This window comes from the organism of the source record quoted next, unplaced genomic scaffold (genome assembly GCF_019419815.1).
Source record: "Pyrus x bretschneideri cultivar Hongxiangsu unplaced genomic scaffold, Pyrus_bretschneideri_v1 Contig14, whole genome shotgun sequence".
NCBI lineage: Eukaryota > Viridiplantae > Streptophyta > Magnoliopsida > Rosales > Rosaceae > Pyrus > Pyrus x bretschneideri.
In genome coordinates this window covers 4,352,924-4,378,603 of record NW_025999435.1, presented here as the reverse complement: position 1 = coordinate 4,378,603, position 25,680 = coordinate 4,352,924, and the positions used below count along the sequence as shown (strand labels likewise).

General features: G+C 37.5%; 1 long non-coding RNA gene across 1 annotated transcript; it reads right to left on the bottom strand.

Annotated features, from left to right (window-relative positions):
* Positions 1-20,596: 20,596 nt before the first annotated feature.
* LOC103957688 lies at positions 20,597-22,438 on the bottom strand. Its single transcript, XR_007256670.1, has 2 exons — positions 22,248-22,438; positions 20,597-21,618 (listed from the first exon to the last, which is right to left on the bottom strand). It is a non-coding gene; the product is annotated as an uncharacterized LOC103957688 (long non-coding RNA).
* Positions 22,439-25,680: the final 3,242 nt, after the last annotated feature.

The window sequence follows — 25,680 nt, the reverse complement described above, 5'->3', positions numbered from 1 at the left end:
ATCTCACCACACTTTGTGAGAATTTCAACCTCCTTTCACTAAACTCTTTTTGGAAAAGGAAAGAATATCATCCACACAGATCACGTCTTTTGAGATAAGTATTAATCCAAACAAAACTAACGTTGGAGAAATTTGGTCTTACCATTGAAGCAGATGGGAAAGTCGTTGAAAAGACTACTACGAAGTAGGCAGGTTAAGAGAGAAAACTCGGGTTACAAAGGATGGGCCAACTAGACCATCAACTCGAAGTTGGGAATAACGGTTTTTAATCTTCATCAGAGGGAGTTGCCAAAATCTGGGTATGACCTTAAGGTTCAAAGTTCCCTAGATAAAGGCTTGGTTGAATAAATTCCTAATCAATAAGCTTTAGTAACCAAGATCTTCCAAATGCTAGGAGTAGCTTGAAAAGATGCAAGGAAACTAGTGTAGTATAAGAAAGTAGATTGGTGATAATGTCTCAAGTGAGACTTTGGAATATGAAACCTGAATGTACGTTCTCAAAACGTACCATAATACTTCCTTTCACTATGTCACATGCTAATAGGTCTTCACCGCTTTCTTGATACTTAATTCACCCTAACAGTAAGAAATTAACTCTTACTTCAATTCTACTGTCTACATGTGAAGGTGATTGGAAATGTGGCTAATCGGAGATGTTATGTTTACCTGGATAGGTGATAAGGTAAAACCAACTATGAGTTTACTGTCCTAATGCAAAGCTTGCTCCTAACTTTCCGAGATTCAATTTCTTCGGCTCAGCAGTCATAGTTGATCAGTCTAATAATCATGCGCTAATTAACAATTTCATGACATTTTCATATTGTTTGTTACCCTGAAACTGTGAACCGACATTCTGGTATAAAGGTATCACTCCCAGATACCAGCCCCTGTGTCTAGTATCAGGAATCATATCGCTTAAATACTGGTTGACAGTTGCTGAATATCAGACAATATTGTCAATTAGTAGCGCCACCATAGGCTGATTACAGACTAGAGCCCGCTCAGGGGGGTGGTTTTGAATGACTAATAAGGAACTGGTCTTGTGAGGGGGTGTTCTATAACTCTAAGAGAAATACTCACAACTTCGAGGATTTTGTACCAATCGTAGGTATAACAACTCGGACTTTGGTGCCTATACTCATCAAAATGACAAGTACATCACCAAAAGAAATTTGGAAACTAGTATTGGTTAAGATGTCCCAAAGCCAAAAAGAGGAATTTACTAATAATCTACTTTAGAACGGCTTAAACGGAAGTCTATCTTTCCCCTGAAGATCCGAAATGATAATTAGTGCGATTAAGACGACTAGTACTATCGGGAACCATAAGTGACCGTCCCCCATATGTTTCTTTCATTGAGTGCTACCACTTTAGCACCAGGTTGTCGCTCCAGACAGTTTTGGAATCTTGATGAAGTAAACTTCGTAGGAATCCCAATAAATGGTATGCTAACGGGTATAGCCAAGGAATCAAAGTCAATTCTGGTTTCTTATCTTGAAAAGGCTGATAATGTTAGCGTGAAAATAATGATGGGATTGATTTATAGTTCCCTGGTGACACATCGTTATTGATACATTAGCCCTGCTTCATGGCCATCCACTTAAGTCTACATTTTTCCTTGGCAGGGAAGTTCTTCGCATTAAGTCTATAAACGTTTACCAAAGTGACCTTCTAAAATGTCAGACAAGTAGACAAAACAGCCTAAAACTTAGGAAAAACTAACATATTTTTCATATCCGACGAGGTGGCAAATTCGAACATTAGGCTCAAGAACCGAGAATGCTTTCTTCATGCGTGTGATGAACGCAATATTGCCCAACTTATGCTATGATACCAAACTGACACACCTCGACTAGAATGTCCATTAGGACTCCGAGTCGAGTTGTGCTGGCCGACACCTGGAAGGTGACGAAGCCATAAAGTATAGTGATGTGGAAAATGTGAATAAATTTGAACCTAAAAGTGCCTAAAGACCAGAATGCGCTGTGAGAGGGAATGAACCCATTTCACACGCGACGTCAGAGCATAAGTAAAGTACAGTAATGTGGGTAAGGATCATACCCTCAGAGGTAGCCACCCATACTGAGATTCACCAAGAATCCTCGTCGATATGAACTTTCAATAGTTAAAACCTGGAGGGGCGAAAAATAAAAAATGTGAGTGGGCAAAAACAAAGCTTTTTAGAACCATTTCTTTTCCAAAAATAATAACCCTTCACCGTAAAACCCGTATAATTTTCCAAAAACTAATAATACATACCTATATAAAAATCAGGCTTGAGAGCAATGAAAACCAAAGTGAGTGTCATGTCTAGTATCTCAGTAATAAATATGCAAGCCAGGTGATGCAAATTAATATAAAAAGATATATCAGCCGGAGTCACCTAACGTGACATGTACGGCTAAATCTATAGCTCATAAACAATTCCTGCACACCAGTCGGAACCACATAATGTGGTATGTACGACAGGCTATGTGTAAATAAATACACTCAAGTGCTACAATCACGTGAAGGCTGTGCGAAGTATCGCAAGTCACCCTCGAGTCAAAACCACCTAATGTGGTCTGTACAACAGGCTGTCACCTACCTTGGATCCAAGGTGAACGTGTGGTGCAGGAGGTGAACGATCACGTGAAGGCTAGGACTTGACCTCGAGCGGAGCACTAACACCGGGGTACAGGATAATGAGTACCAAATGCATCCAGGCATAACCATATACATCACAATCACTAACATCATAACGTACTCATTTGTAGCTTACCTGGGCTCCGCAGCATCATGCAACATTATGAATGACCACATTAATGCATATACTAAAAAACAACGCAAGTATGACATGGCATTTCAATCACATTTCATTTAAAATAATTTCTGGGAAAAACGTAAAGTATACATACGTATATATAGAAAACCAAAAGCCCACTCACCTGGACTTCGCGCTACAACTCCCTAGCAAGAATATCAAGATGTCTTGAACGACGGTCACATAAAGCAAATATCAAATCATATATCAGAATCCTTACTGATAGAACATGTAATTTACATAAAACACATCCCCCAAGGATGATCTAGAATGATTTGAGACCAAAAGTCAATCGTCAGTCAAAGATCAACGGTAGAGTCCACAACCCTACGTAACTCAATCCAGAAGATCTGCACCTCGGATTTTCGATCAGTAACTTCCAAAGATCCACATTATGTTTCTAAAACATCATCCTAAAATTTCATTATGATCCAACAGTTGGATCTCCGCCAATTGCAAATTCAAGTGGCGGTTAACGTTTTATTTTACAAACTTACAAATCCAATTCGGGAAGATCCATGCATCGGATTCTCAATCCGTAAGTTCATGTGATCCTCAAATATTATGTACTATAACATATTAAATTTTGGTGACAATTCAATGGTTGGATCATCGATTCATGTTTTTACCAAGTAACGTACCTTAATCAAACTAGATTCACAATAATCAAATCACATCATATGGATATCAAATCTGAGATCAATGTATTGATTTAACATAAAATAGCATCAGTGATCCACTAGCCACGTCGGCCGCCCGGACTTGTTGGGAAATTCAACTATTTCTAAAAATTCTTAAATTTTACAAGAATGAAGATCTCAATGAGTAGAACAACTTTCATACCTATGACTAAGACCAATTTGACCGGGAAATGCCCCAATTTAGCTCGAACCATACGGAACCCTAAACTTGGGTGTGTTCGATTTAACCTCCAAATTCACTCCAACGCCTCAGACATTGCTTGGGCTTTGTTCCTGGGGTTGAGGGGAGCCTAGTGGTGGTGGTAATGTGCTGGGTTAACTTCGCAATCGTCAGATTTCGCCATGGCACCCACGGAACCCATGAGTTTCATTCTACTCGAATTCAAGCTTAAACCCAATAAAATTTAGTTGGAAATGGAAGAGGGGAAGATAAGGATTAGTTTTTACGTGGTTGTGAGGATTAGATCGCTAGAAAACTGATGGAAAAATGTCGGGAAGGCGGCGGTGTGGGTGGTGCCCGACGGGTTACACGGGCCAATCCGTGTCTCCCCCCCCCCCCTCTTTTTCTTCTCTCATTTCCCCTCCTTGCTTCTATTTCTGATTGGTCACCTTCCTCCTTCTTTTCCTCCTTTCTCTTCTCTCCTTCTCATCCCAGCCGTCGATTTCTTTCTTTCCTTCCATCCCAGCCACACATGTGGCCTCACAGATCTTTGCTCCAGAAATCTGGAGCCTTCCAAGTTAAATAAAATTACCAAAATATCTCTAACTTTAAACGTTAATAACTCTTCCGTTATAACTCCAAATCACGCCTTGTTTGTGCCCACGTGTCTGTAGCGATGAGTACTACAAGAATACGCCAAGAAAACAAACCTTACATAACATGACATGGCAGTCAACAAAAGTCAACACTTTGCGTCGAAGGGCATTTTCGTGACTTCACTTATTAAAATTATAAAAATCATAATTTTTAGGAACAGGCTGCTACAATTATTAATTAAAAACTAAGGAAGATTTATTAATATTTTTATTTTTAATATATCCAGTGTCGCTTATGGACGACAGCAGCATAATTATTTTATTTATCGAGATGTTAGGTAATGTCGATTACGACCGACAGTAGCTTGACTATTTTATTTATTTAACTGACGTGATGTTGGTTTGGACCGACAGTAAGTGTGATATTTTAATTGTTTATTTGTTACTTAATGTCGGTTAGGATCATCATATCAGATTTCCATGTTGCTTATAACCGACGTAAGAAACGCTGTTGAGTTGCTTTTAAGCGACGTTGTTGTTCTTTTTTATTTTATATTACTTTGCTTCTTGGTGGCTGATTAAGGGGTCTAAGCGACGTCAATACCCTTTTTGTGACGGTAGCATTGGTGTCAGTTCCTCTATTCGACATTGCACGATTTAATGTTGGATTTTTACCAAAAATCCGACACTAATTGGTGTAAAAATCCGATAGTAATTGGTGTTTCTTGTCAGTTTTTCCACCACTAGTGATATCCCCTTTTGTAGTAGTGTCATTTCCAGAGGAAGCAGTTCTAAAAAGTGTACGCGGTTGAGTTGCCTTAACCGCTCTAGATTAAGGTTAAGCACATATCCATCACCATGATTAGAAACATGTAGAAATTTAGTTTAAGTTTCAAGTATATTTCATATCTTGTGTGAATGTACAAATAACACATATAAAGGGAAAAAAAAAAAAAAAAAAGGACCAAGGACTCCTTAATTTAAGGGATTACATTAAAGCTAAAAACAAAGGATAAATGAGTTGTTGGCAAAATGTACCATGACTTGTTGACAAAATGTGCCATGCTTTGTTGACAAAATGTGCCATCCTTTGTTGACAAAATGTGCCATGCTTTGTTGACAAAAGGTGCCTGATTTCATATCTCATATCTGTACTCCAATGAAACATAATCCTAGTAGGTAGTAATGTATACGGTATTGTTCTTGTGGAACTTTCGTGCAGCTCAGCCCCTCTTTTCCTAGGAGTTTCGAACCTGAAATTTCTGGGAAAATTCATGTTCCACTGTATTCCTTAGCTCAATCTCTGTATAACTTAAGCTTTATTCCACACATCTTATCTTCCATCTTTCCATATAGTTAAAGCAGTTTCGACAACATTTTTCAGTCACCATGTATAAAACCATGCACGCTATGAAGCTAGTGATGCTTATTCTCTTGATCATTTTCACAGCCAAATTTCCGTCTGATCATGTAGCAGCGGCTGCTCGACCTCTGGGCGGCATGATGAAGCCGAAGAATTTTGGTCCAAAGATGGCGTTTTTACGACAGCTTAGAGGTCCAACACCACCCAACGGCCCCGATCGATGCCAGGGTGTGATCCGTTGCTAGATCATTTCAAGCACCTGCTCCAAGAAAATCACGAGAAAGCAATGAAACTGTTGGAAGTCCAAAGCAAAATGAATGCCAACAGGAATGAAGGCCAATGGTTGAAATTGTTGGCTGCACAACTATCTTTTACGGCTAGCATGTTTTTAATCTTTCTGCCAGCTACCTTGTTTTTCTACAGCAGCAGCTATGCTTGACTTTTACGTAGATTAGCACTTAATGCTATGTTTTAGGATATCTTGTAAAATCTCTATAAGAGAGAAATGTATCGTTAGTATTTTCAAGTGTGTATTTTCCCAGAAGCTTGCTGCTTCATTCTGCACAGCTTCGTAAAGAGAGAAACAAGTGAGAGATGCGACCTATCACCCACGTAATTGATATTGACTTAGCAAACTGTCAATCCCAACAGAAACGCCCATAATTTGGTGATATATAATCTTAAGAGCATCTTCAAATGATATGTCAAATATAATATGTCAAAATTTTATTTGATAGCTGATGTGACAAATTGAATATAAATGCTAAATCTTCTTCTTTTCCAATGAATGTGTCAAATATTTATTTTATTATTTTATTGGGCCTAAAGTTATATTAACTATTAAAAAATAATCAAAGTTAATTTTAGTTTGTATTCTATTAGTTGTTAATGGGATTCCTGCATTAAAAAATTAAATTAAATATATTTGACTCTGTTGCAATCCTATTAGATTACGAATGTGACTGTGTAAATCCTAGTATATCTTGGAATATCTCTTCTATTCCTATTAGGAGTTGATTACCTATTAAGAGTTGTAATCCTAAAAGCGTAAGGAATTAACCTTCTCTACTACTATAAATAAAGGCACAATGGGGTAGAATAGAACACACATCACAATTACACATCTTTCTTCTCTCTACTATTGCCACACCTTTCTCTCTCTATGGCCTCCATAACCGTTCAGTAAATTATGTCTATAATACATTATCAGCACACTCTTAACACACCTTTCTTCAATCAGGGGAGTATTACGTTTTAATCATTCTTTTTATGATTGATTTATTATTTTGAATTGATCTACATGCTATTGATTCAATTTAATTTTTCTTTGTTGAACGTGATATAGCGCATTAGAGATGCAATTTAGGCTTTCTGCGAATGATCTTCTACAAATTCAAAGGCTTTTGTCGTTTTCTGCCAATCAGGTACACTTGAAATAAAGTAAGATATTTGAAACGACATTGAAGCATGAAAACATTCCCCATGATGCATGAACTCTCCTATGTTTTTATTTTCCTTCTGATATATATATATATATATATTGTATATGTTTCATATATTTTGTCAATATATATATTTGTTTATGCAATACGTAATTATGCTATGTGGAATTTGTGAGTCAATGTATATAAAATAAATTAGAAGCATATTTAGGGTTTCCTAAACCTTAAGGGATTTTGAAAAAAAAAAAAAAAAAAAAAAAAAAATTGGACATGGTGCAGCACACCCACCGCACTATCACTATGCACATCACAACCAAGCCTCTGCCTGGGGTAAATTTTGATGGGCTTGAAGCCCTAAGCTTGACTACACCTTGGCCCGCAACCATTAACCCATAACCAGTAAGCCTTGTTTACTGGGCTTCTGACCCGTGCGCACCTAGGCCTAAAGCCTGCTCACTTCGATGCCAGCCCACACGATTAGGCTTGGTCCCTGGGCATATGCTAGCAAGCTGTCATGCTTGCTGAGCTTTGTGTCAGTGCCAACTCACATTGCAAGTCGCCAGCCCATGCATCTGGGCTCCCTATACGAACCCAAAGGCCACCTTTCAATGGGCCCTAACTCGCCCCCCCCCCCCCCAATTGGCCCCATTTACACCAGCACTTGCAGCTGGGTTTCAAAAATTGGCTCGTGGCCTGAAGACCAATCCGTAAGTTGTTTTTGCAGCCATACCCAACCCAAGCCCCTTTTTTTTCTCACAACACCCAACCCTTTTTTGGGCTATGATATTTTTGACCCATGATATTATTTTAATATTATTTTTGCTTCTATGATCGACCTTGTTTGGTCTGAATCTATTGAATTAATTAAAAGTGACATGCAATCCATTAATCTGATAATGAATCCAAAATTATTGACCTGAAGATCACTTTTGGACATTACAATTCAATAATTTATTTTTATACTTTGAACCGTTAACATAGTTTCGTGGTCCCAAAGCTCTCACACTTGAGTTCATGAAGAACCTTAAATCCACTACACTTAAATCAACATATTGCATTCTGTGTTCTTACAGGAACCTCTCTTTTATGAACTAAATGTTCATAAACTAAATTGAACTTGTAGTTTCATATTTAGTGCCTTTGAAACCCTGAATTTTTCATAAAACAATACACCCATGAAAACCCGACGTTTTCCATGAAAACCATGTCTTACAACTTGAATGTTCTAACTTTGATGCTTATGGATGATTCATTCCTATAGCACTAATCACAATCTTGTTCCCTCAATTCAGTGGATCGTCGTACCGTAACAAGTTCGATTTTCTTGATTTGGACGTTTCTAAGAGAAACCACTTTATGTGGGGTACAAGACGTGAATCTCCACTTGACTATCAAAAAGCTAAGAAACCATTGACGTCAACAATGGCATAGAGCTGAATAAATCTCCGCCATGATCTTCATTCGAAGACTTATGCCCGAAGCATTACAAACGGAAGTACCTCCCGAACGAGGATTCCATGACTCTTTGACTCGCTCCTAAAGACTGTTTAATCATGAAAGACATTGCCTGAAGGAAACCATGATTACGTTGATGATTGAGTACAATTCTGAAGTTTATAAATTCGATCGAATTTTGACTGAAGAATGCTTTTCTCGTCTTCCATGCTTCTAACTCGCCCCGAAGCAGTAGTGTAGAAAGCGGAAGTTTACCAAATTCTCGGATCTTATTACTTCCACAAACATATGGTAGAATTAGGGCCTGCCAAGGTGTGGCATCATGCCCAAAGCGTGATCATTGGCACCTAAGACCTAAAACTTCAAGAATAAAGGATAATATTCCTGAACCTTAACCCTGCAGAATCTACTTTCGTCTTAATGGAATAGATCGTTGGTTATGCACCTGCTCATACCCCTACCGATGTTGTTAAGGAGTACCATTCTAGTAGTCAATATGTGAGATTGATTTTGCTCCACCAAACATCGTTGGAAGAGCAGAATTTTGACATGGATGGCCTTGTTGGCCGAATCCCTTTAGTAAACCATTTACTTTGCGAACATTTTTCTATGTTCTTGGATTCAAGTTTGGTGTATGTTTTGCTTATGGATAATCTTATTGATATTGTCCTCGAATATGAGTTAATTGAATCATGTTTCGTAATACATGTGACTGATTCAATTAAACATGTGATTAGGTAGGAAGGTGGGAAAGTTAGTTGTTTGGATGAAAGTAATACTACGCACACTAACTTTACACCTAAATCACATCTCTAACAACGACTTCAGGTCTATCCAACTTGATTATGAGCATTGGCACACTCCTCGTTGTATGAATGGTACTGCATCACCATTTAAGGGACCTTAAATTCTCCCTATTGTTGAGTTTTTAAGGATATTCAAGAGAATAATGATCATAAATGAACCATTGAAGAAAATAGAGTGAAATATCTTTGTAACACCTCCAAAATGAGCCTGAATGGGCCAATGGGTTGTCCCTCAACTAAGAACACACCACATGTGGCCGGCCTGGAGTCTGGTGATTAAGCAGTTTACTTGCTTTGGCACGACTATTTAGGATACTTAGGTCGAACAATGATGCTACAACGCATCTCCTTACCCGAAGTAAAGATCTTGTGCCTATAAGCACACTTTGCCAAGCCTACTCATTAGGGAAATTGATTTTCTATACCATTTCTTGCAAAGATACGAAATCAACCTTTTTCATAGTGGATTCAAGGGAATATATGTGGACTAATCCAACCAAAATGCGGACCATATAAATACTTATGGTTTTGATTGATGAATCGACAAACTAGTCACATGTTTGTCCACACACATTGCTGCTAAACCTCCTGGCCGATTAAGGGCTCACCACCCTACTTATCCCTTAAGGTCCAGGAGACTGGATAATGCCAAAGAGTTTATATTGAAGGTTTTTGATAAATTATTACATGTATTTTGGGTTTATAATTAAACATCGAATTCCCATGTTCACCCTAAATAGCCTCGCCTAGCGATTATAAAGCGCAATTTAAACGATCGCTTGAATTTTGGTGAACATACCAAGTTTTTGGTTTCTGCCTAGGGCTATGAAATCTTGTACGTAGTTATGTTGGTTTGCCCTGAGGCCCATTGTCACCCAACCTATATGACGTTACAGTTGGTTACTGGGTACAAACCTTATGATTTTCGTATTTACGCATTTGGGTGAGCATTCCATGTGCCAAGTTGCGCCACCGCAACGTACTAACATGGGTCCTCAAAGAAGGATGTGAATCTTTGTCGATTATGATTCTCCTTCACACTAGCTCTCTTCGAGCCCTTGCATACGATCTCTTTACCGCTCATTTGCAGGTTATCACTTTAATAAGACAACCTTCTCGTTGTTAAGGGAGATAAGAACGTCAACGTTCCTGGAGAATGGCTCGAAGTTGCGTGGATGTTACCCATTATGTCTCATCTTGATCTCTATACCGCACAAGTGTGATAAGAAAATGCGATGAATTATAGCTTTCAGAATGTTGCTCCAGACTCATTCCTCTGATCTAGCTAAAGTGACGAAATCATATACCAGCTGCAAACATGCCTGCAAGGATAGACTGTACTTAACAGACATCGAGTCAACATCCCTGAAGGGTGTGTCGTCCCTGTTGAACGGTTTAGACGCCCTTGTTGGATGGTCTGATACATCGGCGAATAGCTAATCAATCTGTCTTGGCTTGGAGCATGACAGATCATTTGGTTCGTAGGATTCACTTCCCTAGAAGAGGAAGACACGGCACAACAATGAATCTAAACTTGATCATTGCCTCAAATCATTTCCATCTCATTAGATTAATCCGGATTACTCCCGAGACTTGAAGTTCTTAGTCCAGTATACTAGTTTGGATGAGCTAAAATGGAATTGAAATGAGATTACCATCGATGATGTTTTCACTTATATGGTAGCTACCGACATAAATGAAGAGCGACAATATCGAACTGTGTTCCGTTGATTAAGTGACAACGTAAAACTGATTGGACAGTCGAAATTACAATCCAGATCAAATTCCTTACCAAAGTGTGCATTGGACCTGTCGTTCCTACATTGTCCAGGTAACCCTATTATGTTACAAGTGGGAAAGGAAGCGTTACGAGATGAATGAAATAGTGCAATATGATGCACGCCTTACAGCTCAAGGTTTCTCTTAAGCGTCATGTAATTGATAGTAGCATTATGAAATGTGGTTAGTGTTTTCTCCATTGGGATATAGATATAGAGATTTAATTGTAAGTTCCCGAAGATTTACATGGACTGGTTCAAATAGTTCCTAAACCACGGAACACCCTCTTAACTTGTTTAAGGTGTTCACTTATAATCTAACGAATGTGGTATACCTGTTTAAGTGATTATTTGATCAGTTAGGGATGTGAATTATGCCCTTGCATGTTAAACTATGAAGTCTTATTTCGAATTGCTAGAGTTACAGTTTATGTCATTGACACGAATCTCACTAAGACTCCACACAAGCTTGAGAAAACTGCCTCGAACCTAAAGATGGAATTTGAGATGAAGGATCTTAGGAAAACTCATTTATGCCTTGTCCTAAAGTTGAAGCATTGTTCTAACGGTATTTTCGTCTACTAGTTGAACTACACCCCGAATGTGTTACTTTTGAGTATACCTTTGATCGTCCATACGTTATATGCAAATGAGAACCTTGAAAAGGTTATGGAATCCGAAATTCCATATCTAAGTTCAACTTTGCGCTTCGTTGTACTTAGCTCATTGTATTTAGACAGGACATCTCCTTCGCTGTTGATCTTGGTAAAGATGCAGCACCGCGCCTATACGCATCCATTGAATTGGTATTAAAGACGTACCCTGAAGGTACTACGAAGGCAAATCCCAATGTATCTCGAGCAGATCCAACCGCCCTGATCCTTAAAATGATGTTTGCCTTGTTTATTATGCTGACGTTGGTTACTTATCAAACCAGCACAAGGCAAAATCTCTAAATGGTTATGTCTTTACCGTTAGGGTTATCGCAATATCTTGGAGGTTCACGATATGACCTTAGTTGCGAAATCTTTGAATCGTTCCAAGATTCACCTTACTTCACTACGCCACAAGTGAGACATGGTTAAGAGTTCTTGTTGAGCATATTTGAAGTACTTGCTATTTTTCATCCATCGTTGAGTCCCAACGACGATCCATGAAGACTATGCCATATGTATCAACCTGACCAAGCCATGTTACATCAACGAAGTCAACGTCAAGACATATTGCGTCTACATCTACATCAGCAAAGCATCAGAAGATTGAAGTTATGCAAGCCGATCTCATACAACCTTGCTGACTTCTACACGACGTCACTGCCGAAGTCAACCTTCCAAAAGCTTGTCCGAGGAATTGGTATGCCTAAGTATTCATATGCAATGCTGTAGTTCTCATTTTGAAGTTATGTCAAACTCAGGGGGAGTATCTAGAAGTATACTCACTTGATCTTAATGTACTCTTTTTCCCTACGATTAGGAGCATTTTTCGCACTGGGTTTTTACTATCTAACTAGGTTTTAACGAGGCACCCATCCTAATCTGATCATACCCATATGAACTCTTTTACTTGCGTCCAAAAGATGTGTAGTTTTGACTTAATGCAACTTCTCACTTTTCTCCTTAAACCATGGGTTTTTCTCCCACCTTGGGTTTTACCATAGCGAGGTTTTGTGAGTTTTACTTTTTATGCATTCTTCCTTTAATTTGAGACTCGAATTCGCTCATTATGCCAACGACTTCATCAACTGTACTTACTTCATCGCTGAAGACCTGATGCGCCATTTACTTGAGTATTTTCATATGCCACATCATATATGGCATATCCATTGGAGAACACTTGAATGTCTTTTAATCCTATTTAACATATTTGACATCTCCTTTGGAGATGGTCTAAGTAGACAAATCTGGAAAAAGTTTATGTAGATGTTTATCATTTGTATTTTTATTCTTGGTTGTGTATGTATATTTTGGTCGTATATTGTATTTTATTAGATCTCCTCATTTCTATATTTAGGTTTTCTGCATTTACTCGCATTTCGCTACATCTTGACAATAATAAAAATCCAACGATGCAAGACATGACACATCAGCTACAATCAAGTTTTATGTTTAAAAATTTGAATTTCCAAACTGATAATTAACTGTTGCCATTAATTTGTGCATGCCTTCTCTTAGCGTTTTTCTTCTTTCACTGTTATCTAATCTCCCTTCTTTGTGGCTGGATAAAAATTTCCCATGGTGAGGAGATTAATACAGCTAATTCTACTTAGTGAAATAAGACTTTCTTGTTGTTTGGTTGGAAGATTAATCTTCAAATTAATCAAATCAAGTTACTTTTTCTCATATATGAGCTGGTCACTTAGTTGTGTTTTTTTTTTTTTTTTTTTTTGTTCATACCATCACCATAGGCCCGTATATTTTTAATTTTATTAGAAAAAAATCCCAAAAAAAAAAATCTAGATCTTGTAAGTTTGCTCATGTTTGGAATGCAAGTATGATGTATATCTCTCTATAACCCTAGTTTCTGCTACAAACCCATATCAATTTCAGGTAATTGGATCTCTGCTATTATCTTTTTGGGTTCCCAGTTCTTTGGGTTAGCCTATTGGGTTAGAAAGCCCATTGTCCTTATCTCCGTTTCGTTTCCGTTTGCTGAACTGGCTAGGTTTCCGTTTCTGTAATAAACAATATTTGCTACTTAAAGATGAGTAGAAATTTGTACTCAAAACTCTTAGTGTTTTAATCATAGAGCTTTGTGTTTATAATCAGAACCGTTCATATTATGAATCACACTAGTGATGATCTTCTCTGTAAAAAATAAATTAAAACAAAGGTCGTTTAGTTAATATATTGAAGTAGATATATAGACCGTTCATAATGCTTTTACCAATACCGTTCATTTGTTTTTAAGCAGTTTGATAACTAAACGACCTTAGTTTTAAAGGAAAACTAACGAAAAGTTAGTTTAAGAAATTTTGAGTAGGAATCCCTACATATCTTTGAGTAGGAAAACATTTTTCTTGTGTAATTGGCATGAGTAGTATTAAACCTTTTTATTTTCCCATTGGAGGCTTATGAAGGAATATTCAAGTTTTGTTTATTCTTCTTTCAGCGGAAGGATAATCTTCCAATAAAAATTAAGAATATGAACGGTTTCAATTATAAAAAAAATTATACAACATAGATACGTTATTCGGAAAGAGTGTGATGTGTTCATTCTCCTGGGAAACACAAGTATTATCTTTTTCATTTTTTTATGAAAAACAAATGCATCTATATATAAAGCCATAGGCTCAATTTAGTGTCACCGGCTTCAATAAAAAAATTGGACCAAACTGCCCCTCAGCCAAAAAAATTCAAAACCTGCCCAAAATAATATATCAAATCATGCAAGGGTAAGTTGGTAATTTGATCATCATAAAATATAATATAAATATAAATGGGGAGAGAGAAGAGAATAAAAAAATGAAAAGGAAGAGAGAAAAGAATAAACAAATGACAAAGTTGATGGTACCCACGTGATGGGGAAGAAAAAAAAAAAGAAAAATCATGAATGTTGTGTTCAAAACATCTTAAAAAGCGCATAGCACCGGTGATGAAAAAAAGAAAATAACGAAATAAAAAAATATTGAAGCAATTGACGCATATAAATACATTTAAAATGTCTAAGTCGTGTGACACACCCCGACCGAAATCAAGGCGTGCTGGCCGTCACGTGAGGGTGACGTAGCCATGTGCACAGTGCGGAAGCAATAATAATAATAATAAAAGTACGAATAAATAAAAATCAAACTACTAAATAAGCTAGTTAAAGTAACACACTAGTGTGAGACTAAGTGTGATAAACAAAATCAGAGCACAAAAAACCTAAGTGCAGTTCAGAAGAACGAATACTAATTACACAACACCCAAAGGTGATCCTACATTTGTGATGTTCTGTCAGAACCACCGTCAAGTCCTCGTGAACCACCAAAGCATTTCTAACTAGAACCTAAAGGGCGCAAAACAGAAAGTGTGAGTGGGCAAAAACAAAGCTTTTCAAAATCATTTCAATCTCAAAAGTTCTAACCCTCTCCGTAAAACCGTATAATTTCCCAGAAAATAGAATATATAAATATATCACAACCATGCTCCGAGTAGCAACATTCACAAATATATATGTCTGTAAGCCATGTCAACTAACTCAGCATATGGTGTAAGTAACCCAGGTAATATCAATCAATGCAGAATATATGTCAGTCAGAGTCACCTAACGTAACCTATACGACTGAATCTAGAGCTCAAATCCACAACTTAATCACTACACCTGCACACAAGTCGGAACCACCTAAAGTGGTATGTACGATAGGACCGGGTGTAAATAAGTACACTCAAGTACTACAATCACGTGGAAGACTGTGCAAATAATCACGGGTCACCTACGAGTCAGAACCACCTAAAGTGGTATGTACGATAGGATTGTGCACCTAACTTGGATCCAAGATGAGCGTGTGGTGCGGGAGGTGAACATCACGTGAAGGACTGTGCCCTACTCTGGGCAGGAGCACTAACACCGGGGTGCAGGTTTATGAGCTCTCTATGCATCTCACATAACCACTAATTCACAACCATAAACTATAACTTACCTGGCACTTACTTGTACGTCCGCAGCACCAAACACAAATATATGCAACTAATAATGCATAATTAAAATAGACAAAGACTCATGCTAGGTAGAGATGGGAATATACATATAAGGCTTACAGGATCCACTCCCTTGGGCGATGTGGGATGTTACAATCCACCCCCTTAGGGGTCAAACGTCCTCGTCGGCACACTTCTGACCAGGGATTGGCTCTAATACCAAATTGTCACATCCTGGCCCGGGCCCCCACCATATCCTGGGCTCGACTCCACCGTAGCACTATATTGTCCGCTTTGGGCCCCATCTGAGAACTCACACGAGAACTTCCCAGGGGATTACCAATCTTGAGATTGCTCTAGCATGAACTCGCTTAACTTCGGAGTTCATACAGAACCCGAAGCCAGTGAGCTCTGAAAAGGCTTCATGCTAGGTAAAGATGGAATATATATATAAGGCTTACAGGATTCACTCCGCTGGACGATGTAGGATGCTACAGCAGAAGGTGTATATTTATGTCAGCCTTTATTCATGCTTGCATGCTGAGAATTGTGGTAGCAGAGTTACTGGGGAGATGAGCAATTCAATTAGTCTACTTACTTCTCGTATGTTGCTCTTAACGTATGTCGGTTTTAATTATTCATGAGCAATTGAAAATTTATTTTCACTGATGGTACACTTATATTCATAGATTAATATATGTTTGTTTTTAACGTATCTTATTAAACACATTTGGAGAAAGTATTCAATTTTTTTTAGCAATTAAGAACATTGCTCCCTCCTCAATAACTACATTTCCCTTCGTTCATCTTTACTAAATGTCAAGATTTACATTAACAATCTTTTTTTTTCTTTCTTTTTTGTCAATTTTGTTGAGGGGGCTTAATGTTACCATTGATGAAGTCTGTGAAGCGCTTTTGGAAGGTAAGTATTGATATTCAATTATTGCTTATTGCATTGTCCAATTTTATTGGAAATTTTCTGAATTAGGTGTGTGCTTTACCCGAAGAAGTCTCAGAATATTGCAATTCTTGCTTATTGCATTTTGTCCAATTTGGAAGGTAAGTTGTGATTATGTAACAATGTATTGAAGAGCCATTTGTTTAGTTCGTTAGTGGAATTTTGTTGTTTATGTATTTCCGAAGTACTTTATATAATTGATAATTAAGGTTTAAATATCATAAGGTTCCTTTTGTTTAGGATAAACAAATAAGAAGGAATTGAAGAAGTGGGTTTGGGTTTGGGTTAGTGTAGATAACTGACACAGAATTGTACTTGCTGTTGTTGTAGGGAAATAAAACAGAATTGTATCTTCTGCAAAATTATCGAGTGGTAGCAATTTGCGGATTGTCTAATCTTTTGAAGTAATTTCATTTCCAATTTTATTCGTCTTCCTATAATTTCAAGTCTAATTACTGGGGAATGCCGACACTTTTTTGGCCGTTAATTTTGTTTGGGTAAAGTACAAAAAATTACCTCAACTATGGGTCGAACGACACTTTCATACCTTATCTTTTAAAATTGACAATGTCATACCTCATCTTACGAATTTGTGACAATATCATACATTCCGTCAGTTTGTCTGTCATCTATTCCGTTAAGTAGTGACGTGGCTTAAAAAAATTAATAAAATATTAAAAAATTAATTAAATATTAAAAACTAAAATTATTAAATCATTTAACAATTTTTTTGGGTAAAGTACAAAAAACTACCTCAACTATGGGTTGAACGACACTTTCATACCTCATCTTTTAAAATTAACAATGTCATACCTTATCTTACGAATTTGTGACAATATCATACCTTCCGTCAGTTTGTCTGTCATCTATTTCGTTAAGTAGTGACGAGGCTTAAAAAAATTAATTAAATATTAAAAAATTAATTAAATATTAAAAACTAAAATTATAAAATCATTTAACAATTTTTTTTACATGGGGACCCACCCCTTATCCCCCTTACCTTTCTTCCCTCCTCCCGTTTTCCCCCACCCTAAACCCAGATCCCTTCCCTACTTCGCTCTCCCTCGCCAGTGCCTAGAACCACCATCCCTCCCCTCTATCTCTCCCCTTTCTCCCTTTCACGTTGCAACAGCAACCTCGTTGGCTCTACCATTGTCTGCAAGCTCCAAGCCCTAAACTTCACAAACCTCGTCCTCTGCACCCATACCAAGAGCTTTTCGTCTCTGAGAACCTGACCGATTTGGTCGTCGACATGCGCCTCGGTGAGCTTGCCTTCCGCACCCATAGCTCTGCTAGTAAGTCTGTGACTTCCGACGAGGATTACCTCTAGCTATCCCAAGCCTTCAATGATTTCTCCGCCTGCAGCAACAACATATCAGGATAATTAAAACGGCTCGCAAGTTTGCCGTAGCCGAAAAACGCACTGACCACTAAATTATCTGAGGCTGTGCCAGAACTGGAACCATGCTAGGGGCTTTTGCAGAGGGAGAACTTCTCAACCGAGATCATTGAGAGCATTTCGTCGGAAGATCTTCAGCCGACGATCAAGATCTGAGTCGACGGCCTTCAATCGTCGTCGTTTGTCGTGAAGCAATCTGCAGCGGCCAAGCTCAGGCTTTTAGCGAAGAATTGGGTTGATAATCGCGCCTTGATCAGCGAGTCCGGCACCTTTCTCGCTCTAATTCTTCCACTGCGATGCAACAATCCATGGACGCATGAGCACGCCGTCACGACGCACACCCAGCTTGCGAAATTCCAATTGGGATTTGAACAGGGGAGAAAGAAAATGATGGATGCACAAGGCAGAGGTGTCAAATGGGTAGCAACAGAGCACACCCAATTTGCGAAATTCCAACTGGGATTTGATTTGTTTGAGTAAATTAAAAATTGGGGACTGAAATGGGGAAGAAGGGTGAGGGTGATGAGTTCGGGGGAGACAGGTGGGGAAGAAGGTTGAGGGTGATGAGTTTGAGGGGTGGGTTAGGGGAAGACGGGAGCAGGGTGGGGATGGGATCTGGGTTTGGGGTGGGGAAAAATGGGAGAAGGGAAGAAAGGTGAAGGGGATAAGGGGTGGGTCCCCATGTAAAAAAAATTGTTAAATGATTTTATAATTTTAGTTTTTAATATTTAATTAATTTTTTAATATTTTATTAATTTTTTTAAGCCATGTCACTACTTAACGGAATAGATGACAGATAAACTGACGGAATGTATGACATTGTCAATTTTAAAAGATGAGGTATGAAAGTTTCGTTTGACCCATAGTTGAGGTAGTTTTTTGTACTTTACCCTAGTTTTTAATATTTTATTAATTTTTTAAGCCACGTCACTACTTAACAGAATAGATAACAGACAAACTGACGGAAGGTATGACATTGTCACAAACTCGTAAGATGAGGTGTGACATTGTCAATTTTAAAAGATGAGGTATGAAAGTGTCGTTCAACCCATAGTTAAGGTAGTTTTTTGTACTTTACCCTTTTTGTTTTCAGTCCATTTTTTTTGCTACTGCTGTGTTAGGATTTTAAACTCAACCGTGAAATTGAGTATAGGCATTTTTGGTTGTACATAGGTTCTTACTGTGGAGTAGATACAAATATGCCATGTACATATTCTACTATTTAAGTAATGAACAAAACTATTCTCAATGTTTCCAGCTAATCATTTATCAACTTTAACGTTTGTAAAACCCGCAGCGAAGTGCGGGTATTCTTACTTGTAAAATACTATATACAACACCAAGGGGCCAAGGGCACATCCCAATGTATATAGAATTCAAATAATCATACCCATCTACTTGGATTACGATTAATTAATTTACTTTTTCTTACCTCTATGTCCGACGGTCGTTCCCAGCACCTACATTTCATAGCGTCTAAGTCCAACGGTCATTCTTGCGCCTACATTAGAAGGAAAGATCATACTTTCACGGTTTCACCTGAATGGACGGGGAGTCGTGTATTTGATGAGATGATGGGGATCACTAGGACTCACCTCGTTTGGTATAATTCCCTGTTTATTACCAAAAGCAAATGAAAGATCATAATTTCAAGTCAACTTATGATGAATCGTTCCATATGCAACAACAAGGCGTTTTATGATAAAACATTACACATGTTATATTGTATAAGTGTTAAGAAGTAAGTTAAGGATAATATAGGTGTTTGTTGGTCATAAGCATAGCCGTGTTCACCATTAATTGCGGAAGCAAGGTACGGCATGTGAGTATTATTAAATGTGAGATGGATTTGCAAATTCTGAGAAAAATCTTTTGCCAATCTCAACGTTCATGAAGAGCATTTTTATCAATCCCTTGATACTTAATAACTTGACCTCACTTCCTTCGTACTTGAAAATTGGCCGATTCATACTACCTTAGTGGTGGGTTCTCTCCACAGATCATTTTTTTTTTTTTTTTTTTTCCAATTCTGAAAACATTATGATTTGTTGTCCTCTTCAGTCATCTAATATTTGGAGATTTCGTTGCAAGTCGACATTAATATCTTCCTCAAACTTCATGTATTAATCTCTTTGATTTTGTGTGAGATACACGCAAATCCAACGAGCGCATTACTCCAGAACACAAAAATTCAATGATAACTTTCAGAATCAAATACTTCACCAGAGATCACGATGCTTTTTTTTTCTTTCTTAAAAATCGAAGGAAATGCGAAGAATTTGAACTTCCAGAACTTGTTCGTCGTCGTCAGCATCGGTGGAAGTGTCCATATTTAGTGGATGTTGCTATATGTCATCGATATCTGGTAGATTATTTTGATTCATATTAGGTACCAATACGTCAACATATGTTAATATAACGTTGATACATTCGAGTGGCTCCGTGCATTGTAGGATGTCACATTCAACCCACTTACAGTGTCAGTAGTCTAATTTAATCAGAATCAGACGACATCAAAAATCTCAAAAGGTTTCCTTAATCCATTCCCTCAATTTCCTAGTAAACTTGCACATCCGATAATGCTTTAGAACGACTAAAAGTGTTTTCAGATATGATAGCCACTTTTTACAATGTTTTAAACGTCTTTTCCAGGTTATATATCGCTTTTTGCATAGCAGATTGATGAAGGGTGAAACTGAAATCACAAATATTTTTCAATATCTTCCGCCGATCTCCTACGGCTAAGTGGATGGGATTCCCTGAGGCTAAGTTTGAAGGCATTGTGCTTTTCGTGGTCTTGCATCTTATCCCGATGGGCAGCCATTTGGACCAAAGATGTAAACCGTGGCTGTGGCACAGCATCAGCCCCCTGGCTTCAGCAGGAAGAATTGTGCTGGTGGGAGATGCATGGCATCCAATAACTCCGAATCTGGGCCAAGGTGCTTGTGCTTTGGAAGATGCAGTAGTTCTGGCAAGAAAGCTTGCGGGTGCAATCAAGTCAGGACCAGCATACATAGAAGCCGCTCTCAGCTCGAATGAAGCGATAGATGGCTTCGCATCTTTCCGCTGGCTGCACTGCGCAAATCCTGTAGGGTCACTCTTGCAGTGGGATGACCCTGTTGTGTGTTTCGAAACAATGTCATCTTCCCCAACTTCTTAGGTTAGGACCATTGTTGGAGCATACGAATTTCGACTGTGAGCCTCTACAAACTCCGGAATAAGTTCAAAATCAGTCAAGCATGAGTGAGAAATTTTTTTTTTTTTGACAGGATCTCACAATACTAATTGTACATGACATTATACTGCTTATGAACACCTTTCTGATATACTTATGTATGTTTCAATCAAGGCATCTAACCAAAGCGAACGATGCCCGTGTTATCTCACATACACATTAAATTGCTGAGAAGAGCTTTTTCTTGAATAAGAGAGGCCCCGAAAGTGATTCATAAACCGTTTCTTTAGCTTCAACTCCTCCATGTTTAACGGAAAGCTGCTCCTCCAAACGATCTTCTCATCAATCTTGGTATATTTCGTTCTGGACAACAAAAATAAAAATCACTAGGATATCTACGCAAATGTTCGGTTCACTTCACTCGCAATAGAAGCGGCGATGCAACCAAAGCGAAAAGATAACAAAAAGTGTTACCCAAAGACAAGCCTTGAACTAATATTTCAAAGATATGACCAACACAAGAAGCCTTCACAAGTTGTTCCGCTTTTTGGGAAAGTTCAAAATTATGCATCAAGAAACATCATATGATCCAAGGAATCGAATTAGCTTCAATCAATCCAAAACTGCAGTTTCTAACTCTCTCAAATTGCAAAGGCAGAGATTAATTTTTGGACCCAAACAATCAGTTCAAGCAAAGGCATTTGGCCATTCTAAAGTTGTAAACTTCGACTAGAACTAAGAAAGAGTTAATCCATGTCCTTTCTAATCAGCTAATTTTTCCCTTTGATGTCACGGCATTCGAAAGCAAAACTCGATACTCGGCTTAGCTAAGTTGACTAGAGCAGTGTGCTCCCGTTCTACGAGTTTAACTCTCTCGTAGTTTAGATTAATTTAGAGTACACTGGCACTAGAATAAATGAAGGAAAAAACGCAGACAGGATGTCACCAATATATGGGGCCAAATGGCAAAGTGGGCAGATTGTATATTGTACCTGGATTGGAAAAGAACCAGAGGATGATGGCGCAGAGGACTAGCAGGACAGGTATCAAGTGGATGGCGTTCTCTGCGGACCTGACACGACGCCGTTCTCTCTTTGCCACATGAGAGCGGGGATCGTAGGTGGGGAGATGCAGATGCTCGTGCTGGTGGTGATCTGAGTCGTCGTTTGTGGTTGGTTTGAAGGTTGAATCTTTCCTTGTGATTGGGACGTAAAGATGGAGTCAGGTTCGGTCAACAATGAAGACGGCTTTCTTGAATCTTAAAAACAAAACTACCCAATAAAATTAGAGTAAATTATAGTCATGTCCCTCAATTTTAATCAAATTAGAGCAATGGTCACTCAACCAAAAATCCATAATCATTGGTCCCGTAACATCAAAATGTGTAGCTATGATCATTTTCATCAACTTCATCAAAATTTTGTCAAAATGAGTTATATTGGAAGGATCATTGCTACAATTGGAATACCTTAACTCATTAAAACGTGTAGCTATGGCCCTTTTCATCAACTTCGTCAAAATTTTGTCAAAACGAGTTATGTTGGAGGGACCATTGCTACAATTGAGTTAAAATTGAGGGACCATTGCTCAAATTGGGTTAAAATTAAGGGACCATTTCTCTAGTTGGATTAAAGTTGAGAGACCAATGGTAATGGATTTTTAGTTGAGGAACTATAGCTGCATGTTTTGATAAGTTGAGGGACCAAAGATAATAAATTTTTAGTTGAGGGACCATTGCTTTAATTGAGTTAAAGTTAAGGAACCATTACTACAATTTACTCATTAAATTACTTAACGACTCAAATTTCATTTGTTGTGGTGAAAAATAGTTGTTAAATTTTCATAAATAAGACGTTGAATTAGGATGAAATTTATCGTCATATTATAACATTTTTCAGGTAAAATTTATCGTCATATTATAGCATTTTTAATAAATATGACGTTGAATTAGAACAATCACATTATAACAACTAAGGATGTAATTCGGACGAGTTAGAGGGTCAATATAATCATAACCCAACATATACAATAGATCGTTGATCACGATATATTTATGTATACCCATGATCACATATAATTACACGATGATATCTACTCATTACCATGTAATCATTAATGGGGTCCGTTTCAAAATTTGTAAGGAAAATGCAGCGCTTTTTAAACTCGAAAACAATGTTAACTTTTTCTGCCAACCGTTATCAGAAGGGTTAAGTTGCCTAGAATTCTAGTTAGGTTGGCTTGGCCAAGGTCTCAACCCATCAAATGCTTGAGTTGATGGCGAGTTGAGTTTTGGTGGATTTTCTCTTGAACTTGCTGTGTTCTAGTTTCAAACCGTCTCCCATCCCCTTAATGTAGCTTAGAATAAGAATATTGCTTGTAATAAAAATATAAAAAGAATATGCTCAATTAGGTTAAAAGTTAAACTAGACTTGGATAGATTTGTGTTCACCCCATCCAAGTTTGACCCATAATATTAAATCAATATTTACTTTTTGTTCTATACGACAATATATTTGTGTCGTAAACACTTTTCATCTCATGTACAAATAAAAGGAAATATTATCAAATTATAATACTAAGTCACATTTAATATTACATGTTAGTGTAACAACTTCATCACGTTATGTCTTTCCTTTTGGTTGAGGGTAATGTATACATGAACACACAACATACACGCATTCACTTGTATGGAAGCTTCTCCAAATGCTTTTACGCGTATTTAGTCCTTGGGAATTAAGATTTGTGGTTTGTCTTCCCTGCACTCTATATTTTTGTCCCCCTTTTTTTTTATCAATTTTGTGAAGCAACCAAGAAACCAACTGTTTCAGGCTCTCAGCACTCAATAATATTATATAAACTAAACAACTGGCTTTTTTCATATGAAACCTCAAGAGCACGTTCACACAGTGTGAACCTCAATTTTGTTTCCAACGCAAAATGACTCGAACACCCCTTATTGCTCCTAATTTCTTTTTTTCCTGTATTTAATTATAAACAATACTTGGTTGTTGAATTTTCAACCGTCATTCTTGCTTTTACTTAATTAGATTTGAACACATATCTAGCTTGTGTTTACAATTTCAATTATTTAGACACGTATACAAATCTAATTGGATAAAAACAAGAGTAGCTGTCGAATTTTCCGCAGCCAAATATTGTTCTTTGATTATTTCATGTGCACATTTCATAGCTTTCTAGACAAGACTATATATGTACAATTAAAATGGACATAAACTCAACCCGTTATTTGATGCGATGTAGTTGTATTATGGATTAGACATAGATTGTGGATCCAAGTCCAAGATAGAATTGACTTCATAAACGATCGTTACACATAAATTGTTAATCCGAAAATCGTCATCTATCTCGCTTCAAGGCCACGTATATTGCTTGTACCCCATCTCTAGCCTCGACACCTTCTTCTAAGTCATATCGAAAGGCAAATTTTCTCTTGGTCTCCTCTTCTCTTCGAGGCAACAACTTTCTTTTTATTTGAAGTTAGGACAATAAATAAAATGATTAAGACTTTCAACCCACTACTGTGTTATAGCCTTCATTAAAATAGTAGAGACAAATGGAGCATTCGTGTTTTTTTATTTTAAAAATCTGTGAATGCTAGTTAATGAACATGTCATAATGTGAAAGTAATTATTTTTTCTGTTCGAAAGAAATAGTTTAAGGAGGAAAAAATGGGATATAAATTTTAATAACAGTATCCAAAATAACTATTGCTTCACATTTTGACAAGTTTACGAATTAATACTCACAAATTTTTATCTTATGAATCAAAATTCCTATTCGACTAAAATTTAAGGAGGAATGCTCAGATTTCATCGAAAAAAAAAAAAGTAAGATGACTAGGAAGTGGTGCAAATGCAAAGAAAGAGAAAAAATTATCCAATGAAAAAGGACAACAATGCAGCTTGACGCGATCGCCACAAAAAAACTTTTTAGGTTGAGCCTGAACTAATAGGAACGGCACTTATATTTATACTATTCAAACATTTAACTTGTGTACCCACGGGTTGATCCAGCCTAATATTGTCTAAGTTCAATTTTTAGCGTTGATTCTAGTGAATCACATGATAGTAGTTAAGATAGCTGATACACTTTTGTAAATCTTTTTAATCTCCAAAAAAATATAAGTGCCTTAACGAAGCCACCAAACTTGGGCTCATATGTGAAATTGCACTTCAACACAATGCAAGTGTTGAATTTCAATACGTGTAAGTTGACGTGAATCGGTCCTTATGAATTTTTATATTTAAAAAATAATTCGTTTATAATCAACAACGAAAGTTTGAATACTCTTTTTTTCTTTTGTCAATTGCGTTGATAATTCGCCTTTAGCACAAGGAAAATACAAATACGTGAAGGTGCACCAGCAGCATGTAGAGACAATAAGGTATCCCTCTAATCACCTCA